We start from the raw sequence: 14689 nt of genomic DNA on the forward strand, positions 1-14689 counted from the left end.
TCGTCTCATCCTATTCGATCAAATTTATTTTTTAAAACTAATCCGATTCATAGTTCACTTAAATGTTATCTTTTTAGCTGAACTAAGGTTAATGAGGGGTTTTTTTGCCTCAGAAACTGAAGTGTGATACCAGTTGTCTCATTAGCTTAACCAAATGTATGTGACCCTTGCCCCAGTGAGCTGGATCTGGCAGAAATAATCATCCAGTGCTGCCAGGTAATAATGTACATGTGTTTGAGGGTCACCTCAAAACATAACCTGTTTTCCATCTAAAAGTAATACTATGCCCTTTCATTCCAAACAGGGGGTTACATTCTGTAGGATAATGTATTCCCCCTTCAGAGTATGTAACAGGCTTTCAGTCACCAGGCTGTCCGTGTGTTCATTCACTGCAGCCAACAGAGGGCAACATCTAGCTAGGTAGAAAACACACATTTGTCTTAAATTTGTCTCAGATCCCTATGTAGAATGATGGAAACTCTACCTGACCTACCTGAGGAAGTACTACTATATCAGGGATACTGTTCTTTCATATCCTGAAGGGATGCCGCAATGGTTCACATAGAAGGGGCCAATATGGGGGTGTTCTGTAACCAGGCCTCGTCACAGCTCTCCACTAACACGGAGATCCACATCTTTAGCACAAATGTGATGCGAACCCTGAAAAACCACACAACCCCTAATCAATAAACTACAAGTCTTCATTGACAACTGCCTACGTTATGTACGGAGGATATAATGGCCATTTAAAATAGATACATACTCATGAAAAACAGAATGGACATACATTAACTGGACTACTACAACCCACAAGGAAAGAGAAAGCAGGGAAGGCTAAAAAACAACTGGAGACACTCCACTCTACAAAAACCGAGTACAGCGGGCAAAAGCCCTTGCACAAAACAGAAATGGGCTTACAAACAAGTATATTAGGCCACCAGCTACATCATCCTGTCACCGGCCACATCATCATGATATGGAGAGGCGGCCGGTGACATTTTGCTGCTTGAAAGTCCAATATCTTGAAAACTTGACGTCTGACATGCAAAACGTTTTGGGACTGTATCAACAGTGGACAAATAAATCAAATACCAAAAGATAGTTTTTGAGTGGATTTTCCCTTTAACTCTGTCTGAAGAACATTTCAAACTCCTGGTTACTTTTGGATCGGAACAGCTATTCATCCCAACGCGCACTGCCAAAGGGCTTCCTAACCACAGGTGCTCACTGTTATTGATTGGTGTTGATTGGTGTGACGTCATTGGAGAACGTCACTTTGCCTAATATTAAATTATGTTTAATGTTTATACGTTAATAGATATGAATACTAAGGCCTAAATAATGAGGCCTAAATGAATAAGGCCTAAATAATTACTGGAAATATTTTGAGATGATTCATATTTATTATAAAGGTTTTATCATTATAGGCTAGCCTACTTACCTATTGTGAGGTTGAAGAAAATGTACCCATGTTATTTGGATCGGACGGCATTGCCCAAGGAAGGGATAGGCAGTTTCCCTTTTGTGTGGCAGTCTGCTATAGTTTCTGTAACAGAGAGGGGCTATAGGCCTAATGTACATAGTTGCTGTGAGCTGTGCCATGACGCATAGGCGTTTGTATTGCGCTGTATAAGTATCTTAAAATGTTTATACAACTAATGTTGATAACGTTTTGTACACTCAGTGTATATGATGATTGTGTATAGACATTATGGGCAGTATATGAATAGAAAAGGTGTGTACAGCAGTAGTTATATATGATAGGCCTTGACTAGAATACAGTACATACAGTACATGTGAAGGGATAAAACAGTAGATAAACATTATTAAAATGACCAGGTTTCAATGACGATGTACATAGGTCAACAGTCTCTAAGGTGCAGGGTTGAGTACCAGGTGGTAGCCAGCTAGTAACTGTGAATACAGTTCAGGGCAGGGCACTGGGCAGAGGCCTGCTAGTGATGACTGTTTAACAGTCTCTGTCCCAGCTTTGATACACCTGTACTGTCTATGCCTTATAGATGGTATAGCGGTGAACAGGCTGTGGCAAAGGGGGCCAAGCCAAATTTGGATGGCTGTTGAGTCAATTAGACCATGCCAATTTGAAGCTTATCTTATTTCAAGCTTATCATGTTATTTCAGAATATTTTGCCAAGGTAGCTGGCTAACTCCTTGATCCTGTTTTGTAGTCTACCCCTCTGCACCCTGTCACCATAAATAAACCATTAGGCCCCTATGCAATTGAAGACGTTGTAAGCCTGCCTTCCTACATCTCCCTTGGCTACCCTGGGCCCCCTATTGTTTTACATAATAACAAGACTCATACAATACAATGCCATTCCTGTTACACCATTACTATACAGGTAAGTTATAGCACAGCATACTGCAAAGTGTTTATTATAGTTACCTGCTGGAGTTTTGGGCAACTGTCTAAACATATTGTAGGTCTATTGTGGAGTGGGCTTAAGTTTACAAAATGGAGTGCAATCATAAGTTGCTTTGCCATTTCCATGCCAGATTCATTACAGCAGACATTTAAATAATATGATATGAGCAATGGTTTCTCTAAATAAATCAATTTACGTTTTGTGTGACATGTATGCCTAAACTAATGACACACATTACTAATAGAATGCTAAATGACTCCAACCAACGCTACATTTTCTAGCCCATTACCAGGGAGTGTTTTCATTATGTTTCAAATTCCATCCATTTGAGGGGAAATACATGCATCATACGTGCACATAATCGCCCCCTCTCTTTCTCACGCTCTCACCTGCTCATTCTCCCTCCCTCCATCCCTCAAACGCACACACACACGCATTGCATTACTGTATAAGATGAAGATGCGCCAAGTGCTTTGGTATACATACATACATACTGCTACAATTGTCAACCTACTTTATGGTAAAGAGAGGCTGGATCCAAACGTATGGAGTGCGAGTGTGTGACGCGCTTCCTCTTTTCTGCGCACAGAAGTAGGAGGGGCTTGATACGGTGGAGGCAGGACTGCTGCTGCACAGTGTGTGTGTGTACATCCAATTCAGCTCGAACGCACTAACGAGTGACAGATTTCAGGTAGGATTTAACGTTCTTTTATCGTTCTAACGTGTTTTAACACTGACGTTTTAGGTTGGTATGTGTACTGGCCAACTGGGCTGTATGGTAGCCTATGTCATTACGGTATTTGATTCGAGCGTTCTAATGCATTACACATAATGAAAACCTATGTTCAGTCGTTCTGATTCAGACTCAGAACTGACTTTTAATTTATCTTGTCTATGGGTGTCGCATAAATTCAATATTTAACCAGTTTTATTTTTGACTAGGGTACGTTGCAATTTCATGTGTCGTTTGCCCATAATTGCATCATTGATTATTGTTGATATAATTGCACCTGACACTGCAAACATGTACGTTATTTAATATGGGACAATCATACAACTTCATTAGACATAAGTGGCAAACTTAAGTAAATGTGGACTGTTTTCCTGAACCTCGTGCTAATGGAAAAACATTCAGTCCAGTCTCCAGTGCTGTTATCGGAAGGATGTGCGAATTTAAGAGGCATTCCCATATTGGTGTTGCTAACGTTTTCTGTAGGCTACTTTGAAGGTTCCATAGTCAGTACTGTCATCGCTAGTGTGAATTTGCCGCCATATCATAATGGTAGCCGATGTCTGAAACCTATCAATGCCATGTTATCAAAATTAACCAGTAATATAATTACTGTAACCCAATACACGACTGGGCTGCTCTACTGCTAGTTTACATCAAGACAAGACAAAACAAAATCAGATTATGATATTCGGCTGTAACCCAATAAATCGTGTCCATAGGCGCATCAGTGGTTAAAATAAGAACATGATTTAAATGTTTTATCAAGGTTGATTGTTTTCCTGTAGCCTACATGTAGTTTGATTGCAGAATGACTTTAAACAACGAGCCTCCCACTCATAGCATAAGCTTAGCAGTTTACATCAATAGCCTATGATGCTGAGTCCATGTCAGAAGCAGAAGACCGGTTGCGATTACTGCTACTCCTGCCTTCTTGTTCATGCATTTCCAAACCCGAGTTGCGCCCATATTTGGTATCAGAAGGCTACAGATTAAGAGATTTTAAACCATAGTGTCCAAAGGTGCATTCCAGGACAGTCATAAATAATAGGTCCACATTTACCAATCAGGGATCATTTTTACATTTCTGTCCATCAAACCATTTGGACTAGTATGAATGCCCATATTAGCATGCTCCATATATCAAGATGTGAAATTGATAATAGAGGCACAACATAGACACAAAATAAAGGAAATATCTTCGTAGCCTATAAGTGTGATATCTTGTGCTCAGCTTTTGTCAAAATGGTACATAGTTGATATGCCTCAGGGCATTCTGCTCCACAGTAAGCTTCATTGTTTGCTATATGTGGACCATTCATGTGACAGGTTTCCCACCAGTCTGACATGCTGAATTCCAAATTGACCCTTACCCCCCAGGCACTCCTGTAGATCTGAAAGGAATGCTTATGTGTAATGTCAAGTTTTTAACATATTGCTTAAAGCTATCCAGCCCTTTCAGAACTACGTAAGTGCCTTAGGGGCTGGGGGTTTAATTAGGCCGAGACTAAAATGTCTAAAGTACATCTTTGGCCTTATCAATCACATAGACATTCCATGCAGATTCTTTGCCTGCCCACTCCCCATGTCAGTTGGCAGTGTGCCTTCCTACTCCCATGAGTCAGCTGTCTATCTCTGCATTGCCACTGGAGGAGCTGGAACACAAGTCCTCTATAATGTATGTCAGTCACTATTGGTGGCTAGAGGAAGGGCTCTCTGAAGATCACGTTGACATGATGTGCCAAGAAAGATGCGCTTGAGACTGTAGGCTGCTGGAAAGGATTGAAGAATTCTAAACCTCTTTTTGCAAAGTGATTGTGCTGGATGGGTCAATTGATGAGTGTGTGTTAATTTCACCCTAGCCACTAAACTGATGTGTGCCATAATCAGACTTAAAATACACTCCAGGACTTTGCATAGAGTAATGATATCTGAATGTCATATACTCTTTGAAGAATGTGATATTGAAGGATAAGGGTATGTCTAGAGTGTTCAGGTGTTATTCATAGGGATGGGCATTTGACATATTTTGACTGTTTGAGTACTTGAATAAAACAAATTATACATTTTTTTCGAAGGCCCGCACTGGGAAAAAATCTGTATGCATTTGTCTACACTCAGCGGACAGTTTATTTAGTACACCCATCTAGTACCGGGTCGGATTCCCTTTTGCCTCACGAACAGCCTGAATTCTTCGGGGCATGGAAACATCGCTCAATTGGTATCAAGGGACCTAAAGTGTGCCAGGAAAACATTCCCCACACCATTACACCACCGGCAACAGCCTGTACCGTTGACACCAGGCAGAATGGGGTCATGGACTCATGCTGCGTACACCAAATCCTGACTCTGCCATCGGCATAACTCAACACAAACCGGGATTAAACGGACCAGGCAATGTTTTTTTCCACTCCTCAGTTGTCCAGTGTTGGTTATCACGTGCCGACTGGAGCCGCTTCTTCTTGTTTATAGCTGATAGGACTGGAGCCTAGTGTGGTTGTCTGCTGCAATAGCCCATCCGTGACAAGGACAGACAAGTTGTGATTTCCGAGAAGCCGTTCTGCACACTGCTGTTGTACTGTAAGATTAATTTATTGAAACCTTAAACATCAACTGCTTATATTATAACGTAGAACACAATCTTCAATAAGGCAGTAACCTCAGCAGTGACGCTTGCTTGTAGAAGCCTATGGCTGTGCAATGGCATTGCCTTGTTTTGTTAATTTAGCAGACAAGACCGACACTCTTATTTCCTGAGCCCTTATCACAGTGAAGATGCCTATTTTATAGTATAAAAAACAACATGATGTAATATAACAAAATGAAATAGAACCATATTTTTTTCCAATTGTAAAAGAGTTGCCAGTACAAATCTCATGCCTGGAACAGTTATTCTGAGTGATCATTTGAAACGGGGCTCAATTTGGCGAGTTGAAAGACAACTTTTTTCAGGGTTCAAGCCTAAATCTGTCTTCTTTTCAACATACAGAAGTTTTATTTAGTTTATTTTTCCTGTTTGTAATTTTCTAAATGGATGAACAATTCCACATTGAACACTGCATGGTAATTAATTGTGGTGAGTAGGCATATGCTTAATGATTCTGATGAAGACACGGAGCGTATCTCTTTTCAGTGTGGAAGCTGTCTATGTTTAGTGGGTTATAGCCTATGCTAACAAATTCTAAATGACAGTAACAGTTAGCAAAGTAGCTTAAGCGGAAAATAGAAGGGCCAGAATTATTCCAAAACTACAGCTCATTGTTGGAACACATATTTTCCTACTTCAATCAACCAGTCCATGTTGAATTTGTGATAAAACTGTCTTCAATTGTCAAGGAATGTTGCTTGTGTATCCCATCAGTTGGATACGTTTTTATAGGGATTTATTACTGTAGGCCTAGCGGGAGCTTGTGTGCGCACTCAGCACGCGTGTAGAGAGAGAGACACGGAGGGTAAAGGAAATTAGGGAGAAGAACGTGATGCTTGGCTTGTTTTTTTTGTTTTTTTTTGTTGTTTTTGTGCCCTGCAAATGCACATGTACAAATGGAACACTAGAGTCAAATGCAAATGAACATTGTCTTCAAAACAACATTTCACTTGCCTGTTCGGGCAGCCACAAAACACATTCCACTAAATAGTTATACAGTATTTGAAAATGAATTGATCGCTAGTTAAAGATCGAGCTTTGACATCCATTTGAATACTCGATTTCTCATGCCCGTTCCTAGTTATGCATCCACACTGAACCATTCCAGCGCAAACTCTTGGCCAGTCCATGTTCAGAGATAGTGGGACCTCCCAATGATTCTACAGTACAGAGAATCTGTGCTCCGTCAGTCTGTCTTGTACACAGTTATATTTAGCTAACATTACCACAAGTGTCACAAGCTCAGATGGAGCACGCACTTGCCAACGACGACTGATAAAATCATATTCAATTAATCAAACATCACCTCATGGAAACACAAAGGGGAATTGTGCAGATATTGATCCAGAGGTTACAATATCAGCAGCACTGTACCACTCTTAAAACTGTCTGAGGCACACAGCATATTTCTAGATCCCAACAGAGTAGTCATGTCCATGGGTCTCATTCTACCCTATATTCTATCAGTTGTTGATCTAGCCAATAGACATCACAAAACAATATATAGGCCTACCTACAGTAGTAGACCACCTGGTTTAGACAATAGACAAGTGAAGTAATCCTGTCTCTGTCATGTGTGCACACATCAGATTATATTCAACATGTATTCAGTGCTGTCAATACGCACTGAAACCTGGTATCAGGTCATATAGTAATTACTATCAGTTTACCTCTTATTGACTTATCCTCATCTAGCTGGAGTACATATACTTCAGCTATCTTTTTAATCATTTGGACATTGCCTTTGCCTAATCACAAGCCATCCATTTAAGAGGCCATTATGAAAATTACTCTGGATTATGGGAAGCTGTTAAGGTCTCTGTTATAACACACTCTAATTCAGTCAAAAGTGCCCTCCTTGTGTAAATTATTAAATTTTATTGTGTTCTGGGGAATTACTAGTATTTGAGATCCCATATGGGACTGGGAGACGGCACACTCCAATTACCAGTGGCCCATGCTAGATAAATATATTTTTTCATTTTTGGCAAATTAAGGCATTTTGTGGCATGTGTTTTAGATAAACAGGTGCTACTGACAGTCTAATGAACTGTGCTACTCTCTTCATCACTCATGATCAAAGGCTTGAATAAGTCCAATTACGCTGAACAAAAATCTAAACGCAACATGCAACAATTTCAAAGGGTTTACTGACTTACAGTTCACATATTGAAATAAATAAATTAGGCCCTATTCTATGGATTTCACATGACTGGGAATGCAGATATGCATGTGTTGGTCACTTATACCTTAAAATAAAAAGGTAAGGGTGTGGATCAGAAAACCAGTCAGTATCTGGTGTGACCACCATTTGCCTCATGCAGCGCGACACATCTCCTTCGTGTAGAGCTGATCAGGCTGAATGTGGTCCCACTCCTCTTCGGCAGGGTAGCCTAGTGGTTAGAGTGTTGGACTAGTAACCGGAAGGTTGCAAGTTCAAATCCCCGAGCTGACAAGGTACAAATCTGTCGTTCTGCCCCTGAACAGGCAGTTAAACCCACTGTTCCTAGGCCGTCATTGAAAATAAGAATTTGTTCTTAACTGACTTGCCTAGTTAAATAAAGGTAAAATAAAAAAAAATGGTTGTGTGAAATTGCTGGATATTGGTGGGAACTGGATGACACTGCCTTATACGAGCATCGCAAACATGGTCAATGTGTGACATGTCTGGTGAGTATGCAGTCCAGAACTGGGACATTTTCAGATTTCAGGAATTGTGTACAGCTCCTTGCGACATGGGGCTGTGCATTATCATTCTGAAACATGAGGTGATGGTGGCGGACAAATGGCACGGAAATGGGCCTCAGGATCCCGTAACGGTATCTCTGTGCCTTCAAATTGTCATGGATAAAATGCAATTGTGTTGGTTGTCCGTAGCTAATGCCTGCCCATACCATAACCCCACCGCTACCATGGGGCACTTCGCTTGCCCACACGACACCATATATGCTGTCTGCCATCTGCCCAGTACAGTTGAAACCGGGATTCATCCGTGAAGAGTACACTTCTCCAGCGTGCCAGTTGCCATCGAAGTTTAGCATTTGCCCAATGTAGTCGGTTACGATGCCAAACTGCCGTCAGGTCAAGACCCTGGTGAGGAGCTTCCCCGAGACAGTTTCAGAAATTTTGTACAGATATTCTTTGCTTGTGCAAACCCACAGTTTCATCAGCTGTCTGGATGTCTGGTCTCAGACGATCCCGCAGGTAAAGGAGCCGGATGTGGAGGTGCTGGGCTGGCGTGGTCTGTGGTCTGTGGTTGTGAGGCTAGTTGGACGTACTGCCAAATTCCCTAAAACGATGCTGGAGGCGGCTTAGGGTAGAGAAATTAACATTATGTTCTCTGGCAACAGCTCTGGTGGACATTCCTGCAGTTAGCATGACAATTGTACGTTTCCTCAACTTCAGGCATCTGTGGCATTGTGTTGTGTGACAAAACTGCACATATTAGAGTACCATTTTATTGTCCCCAGCACAAGGTGCAAGTGTGTAATGATCATGCTGTTTAATACGCATCTTGATATGCCACCTGTTAGGTGGATGGATTATCTTGGCAAAGGAGAACTGCTCACTAACAGGGATGTATACACATTTGTATACAACATTTGAGATAAATAAGCTTTTTGTAGGTATGGAACATTTCTGTGATCTTTTATTTCTGCTCATGAAACATGGGACCAACTCTTAACAAATGTTAGTTTGAGGTGAAATGTGGGATAAGACTGTTCTAAGACGTCGATGTATAGTCTCTCAATCATTTGATCTGCAAAAAAGCAGTCCAATAATGCAACACAGGTCATAATGACAATGGTTAATTAAAAACAGGGAGTTGTTCTTGGTCTAGTGCCAGTGAAGAGGACAAGCTGCTATTTACTGTGTGTGAGATTTGACCTATGCGTTTCTGCCATCCACTAGAATGTGGTTTTCCTCCCAGCTGTTGCAGTTGCTCCTTCACCAACATAACATTCCTGGACGGAATTCCCCAGGAAATGTTTAGTCGCAGGGTTGGGAAGTAAGGGGTTGGGACTGTTGGGGAAGTGAGGGTTTTGGAGTCATCAGAGAGTGTGATTGATGAACCATAATAATGCATGATGATGATTGTGTGGGAGTTGGAAACTGCAGCACACCCTGTGCTATACTGTACTGCTGTGGCTCTTGACCCTGTATTTGTGTTCTCTGAAGTAGATCTCTCCTTTTCACTGATGTCTATATGGTCACGCACAGCAGCTTCCATAGGTCTTGCCTCATCCTCCCCTGTTTTTTCAAGGAACTCAAGTATGTTATTCTTTATTCTTCCTATGCTTTGGGCCAACCATAAGTATTTCTAGCATGGTGGATGGGTTTTACAATGACTAACCATGGGTACTATGAACTATCCCTTTGATTCTGTGGCAATGAAAAGCTTGGGTGTGGAGAATTGGTGGTTTATCTTATTTATTAAGTTAAGATTGTCTGTGTGGTTGTTTGGTGATTGGTTGTTGGGTGTGTGTTCAGGTTAAAGGAGCAAGACATTATTAGACTTAGACAGTGAGAAGAAAATACATTTTTTGTTGTTGTTGGTTTAATATGTTCTGTCCACATGCCACTAGTTTGAGTATGGCGCATGTGGCTTGTCTCATATGAGACACTGATGGAACTCCTACATCATAGCTTTTCACTGGAGCAGCACTCTTCTTTGTGATCCAATAGCACTTACACAGCCTGGAGGATTGTTTTGGGTAGTTGTCCTGTTGAAAAACAAATGATAGTGTGACTAAGCGCAAACCAGATGGGATGGTGTATCGTTGCAGAATTCTGTGATAGCCATGCTGGTTAAGTGTGCCTTGAAATCTAAATAAATCACCAACAAAGCACCCCCACACCATCACACCTCCTCCTCCATTCTTCACGGTGGGAACCACACATGCAGAGATTGTCCGGTCACCTACTCTGCTTCTCACAAAGACACCGCGATTGGAACCAAAAATCTCAAATTTGGCCTCATCAAACCAAAGGACAGATTTCCACTGGTCTAATGTCCATTTCTCGTGTTTCTTGGCCCAAGCAAGTCTCTTCTTCTTATTGGTGTCCTTTTGTAGTGGTTTCTTTGCAGCAATTCGACCACAAAGGCCTAATTCACACAGTCTCCTCTGAAAACAGTTGATGTTGAGGCTGCAGCTGAGGTAACTCTGGGTCTTCCTTTCCTGTGGCGGTCCTCATGAGTCAGTTTCATCATAGCGCTTGATGCTTTTTGCGACTGCACTTCAAGAACTTTTAAAATGTCTTCAAATATTCTGCGTTGACTGACCTCCATTTCTTAAAGTAATGATGGACTGTTGTTTCTCTTTGCTTATTTGAGTTGTTATTGCCATAATATGGTCTTGGTCTGGTAGTGGTACTGTAAGTGCATGTGATGCCAAATAGCCTACAGTGAATTTGTCTCCCAGCGTCTGTTGGAAAGCAGACTGAACCAGGTTTTCTTCTAGGATTTTGCATGTGCTTAGCTCTATTCCATAATTTTTTTATCTTAATTAAATTCCCTAGTTTTTGCCGATAACAAGCATACCCATAACAATGCAGCCACCACCGTGCTTGAAAATATGAATAGTGGTGTTACTCAATGATTTGTTGTTGGATTTACCCCAAACATATTGCTTTGTGGTAAGGGCATAAAGTTAATTTCTTTTCCACATTTTTTTCAGTTTTACTTTCATGCCTTATTTGCAAATAGGATGCTTGTTTTGGAATATGTTTTTATTCTATACAGGCTTCTTTCTTTTCACTCTGTCATTTAGGTTTGTTTGGTGTAGTAGAGTTGGGTGGTATCCAGATTTTCATATCTGCATACCTTCCTTCTCTCACACTTGGATTTACAGTATTACCGGTTTAGTACACAAGGGGGCACAATTTATTTTTTTAAAGACCATTTGGTGTCTATTACCAGAATGCTAACAAAATTAGCACAAGTAATAGCAAATTTCGATAGAGGCTGCTAACTAAATAAGGGCAAATGAAAATAAACTAATTGCAAAGACCGGCAGTCCAGCATATAAAGTTATACATATATAGGTAGGAGCTACCGAATGTCATGTTTTGTTAATTTGGACATTTACAAGCAAATGTGATCGGGAGACATTGTGCTTAATGAACACATTTTTGAGGCACGCTTGTTTGAAGAAAGGACAGTACTGTGTAAACACTGTGTTTGTGTGGAGTCTGGGAGTTGCTAGGGCAACAGGCATGCCTGCTCTGCTCAGAGAAGATAGGGGAGGAGCTGACGGGCCCAGAACTGAGAGGATAAAAAATGCAAGGAAATCAAGCTGCAGTGGCAGCTGTACATATAACTCATCCAAAGGCCTTTGACTTCTCAACCATGGCAGAAAACTAACCTAATATAATGCCCTGTGACCTTATTAATTCAGCCACTTACTTAGATAACTAGCATGTTAAACTTAGGGGTCGCCCTAACGCAGAATTCTTTGTTTTCACGCAGGAAAAAACTATTAAATGCGTAAGAAATATCTTGTTGCATTTTGTTAATGCAAATCTAAAATGCTTCATATTGTAATTTCTACTCAGCATCAAACACATTTTGTGCTTCAGTTGCACTTGGATTAGAATTCCGGAAGGAGCCTTCTATCAAAAGACCGCGCTCTGACTGATGTGTAGCTTCTTTTCTCTGGTACTGTTCTCGGTGTAGCCAGCCTACTTCTCTCTGGTAAAATGCCAGATTAACTTTGGGAAAAACATTAGTAAATGTAGCTGATTACATTCTTTCTATAATGAACATTAGAAATATAATGGCCATGCATAATTTTTTGCAAAAAATACCTTGATTTTTAATTGTAAGCTCATTTAGCTGCTAGCCAAATAATGTTGCACTTCTGTTGTCGCCTGATGACAATGAAGCTATTTTCTGCTGAATGTGTTGCACTCATTTATTTTCTGTGAAGAATAACTATAGTTGTACGTCCCTGATCACTCTATTGAAACAAAAAAAACACTGACTTTCAATATAAAACAAGACCTCTGTCAATACATAGCTGGACTCACCTGCTCCTGCTTTCTCTCGTTGTGCCATTTACAAACACAAATGTGACTGGCTCAACTGTTCTGGGGAGCTACGGTAAGATTCATAATGTGACAGGTGAAATGATTAACGTGGTCTGCTTTATCTCCTAACATATTGCACAAGTTGACTGCAAGTATCTACTTAAAAAGTAGCAAAATGTTGACAAACCATCCCGTGGCTATTTCCAAATTCCGCAGTATATGGTATTTACGGTATACTACCTAGTTTCATGTGCATTTTTATAATCATCTGATTTGACCACATATGCACAGTGGTGTAGTGCAGTGTTTCCCAACCATTGTCCAGGGTTACAATAAAAATGTGTACTGTTGGTGGTACTCGAGGACCAGGGTTGGGAAACAGCGGAAGGTATACGTTCTCATGCAACGCACTACCACTGAAATCTGTTCCTTTTCTTACCCCTGTGCTTATCTGATCCCTTACCCTAACATACCAGCCATAAGTGCTAGGTCTATTATTGCTGGATATCATGGTGAATGAATTTCACATTGCCATTATTTTAGGTCATTCTAAATGTCACCATTTCTCATAGAATTTTACTTTGCCGAGTGGGCGGTTAAAAACAAATAAAATAAAGAAATAATGTGAATGTACCCACTTCTCCATGTACCACTACTCTACTGCGTATTTGTTATTTGACTTGAGGTGGCTGAGCATTACAAAGTGTACAGTAGGATTGTAGTTTGCACTCTGATTATCATCCTACTGCAGTTCTTTTAAAGATGTTTATCGCAAGTCCGGAAGACTCAAATTGACAGCCTTAATGAGAATAAAAAAACAAAAAGAACAATAAATGTTGTGTTGTCACATACACAGGATGGGTGCTGTGAAATGTGTTATACGATGCCCCTACAGCAAATTAAGATTAAGTGCCTCCCTCAAGGGCACATCCACAGAATTTTTTTCTCTCACCGGCTGGGGTTTTCGAACCAGCGACATTTCGGTTACTGGCCCAATGCTGTAACCGCTAGGCTACCTGACGCCCATAGAAAAACACCTGGCTGTCATTACCCCATAATGACTGTTTGTTCCCAGTGAATAATGGTTATCTTGTTGTGACATGCCTGTGTTTTTTGTTCAAGTGTAGTGGTCTACTGTCACTCTGTTAGCCCCTCTAAAACTAGGATTATATTTCACTCATGTTTACACTTCCATCATTTTTACTGTTGGTGAACAAATGCCACGGTAGTCTGTTACACATGGGGCCCATATGTGCTGTTGAAGCAGTGTGTGTGTCTGTGTGTCTGTGTGAGAGAGAGACCGGGCCAATGTGACCATAGCTATATTTCCATCATGTCCAGTGATTTTTTTTTGTTGTTGTCGACATTTAGAACGTTTGCATAGAAAATAAATGTGACAATTTCCTGCTATGGTGCGTTTCCATTTAACTGTTATGTGTCGATACAAACAGCTGGACGTAATGACGTCACACCTACATTGTTTAAACTTTTCAGCAAAAACCTAGAATGTCGAATACAAGTAGTTGAAGTGTTTCCATTACCCATTTAGGAACATTTTGCGTTAATAAATTGCAGACAGCCTGCATGCCCTCCCACTTATCTCTTTCATGTTGCAGGTAGCCTGCAAAAGTCAGCATGGATAGAATGCTAGAATATTTGCCATATTCTAATTATTGTCATGTGCCAATGTATCGCCACGGCCCGTGCCCTGGTGAATCTTGCACTCCTGTAGATCTGAAATAATTGGATGGTGAAACTTGCATCCAGCCAACTAGAAAAGCAAGTTGAAGCAATTCAGTTATTCTTTTCTCTGGTACTTTTCTCGGTATAGCCAACCTACTTCTCTCTGGTAAAATGCAAGATTTAGCAAACAGTAGGTAATAATTAAAAAAGGGC

At 40.7% G+C, this 14689-nt stretch overlaps 1 protein-coding gene across 1 annotated transcript in view; it reads left to right on the forward strand.

Moving 5' to 3' along the window:
- Window positions 1-3006: 3006 nt before the first annotated feature.
- LOC115109413 (talin-2) overlaps window positions 3007-14689 on the forward strand; it is a 146502-nt gene continuing 134819 nt past the window's right edge. The window contains exon 1 of the mRNA XM_065009751.1: window positions 3007-3078. The gene's annotated coding sequence lies outside the window, so the exon portion shown is untranslated. The remainder of the gene's footprint in view (window positions 3079-14689) is intronic.

Source organism: Oncorhynchus nerka, linkage group LG25 (assembly GCF_034236695.1).
Source record: "Oncorhynchus nerka isolate Pitt River linkage group LG25, Oner_Uvic_2.0, whole genome shotgun sequence".
NCBI classification, from domain to species: Eukaryota; Metazoa; Chordata; class Actinopteri; order Salmoniformes; family Salmonidae; genus Oncorhynchus; species Oncorhynchus nerka.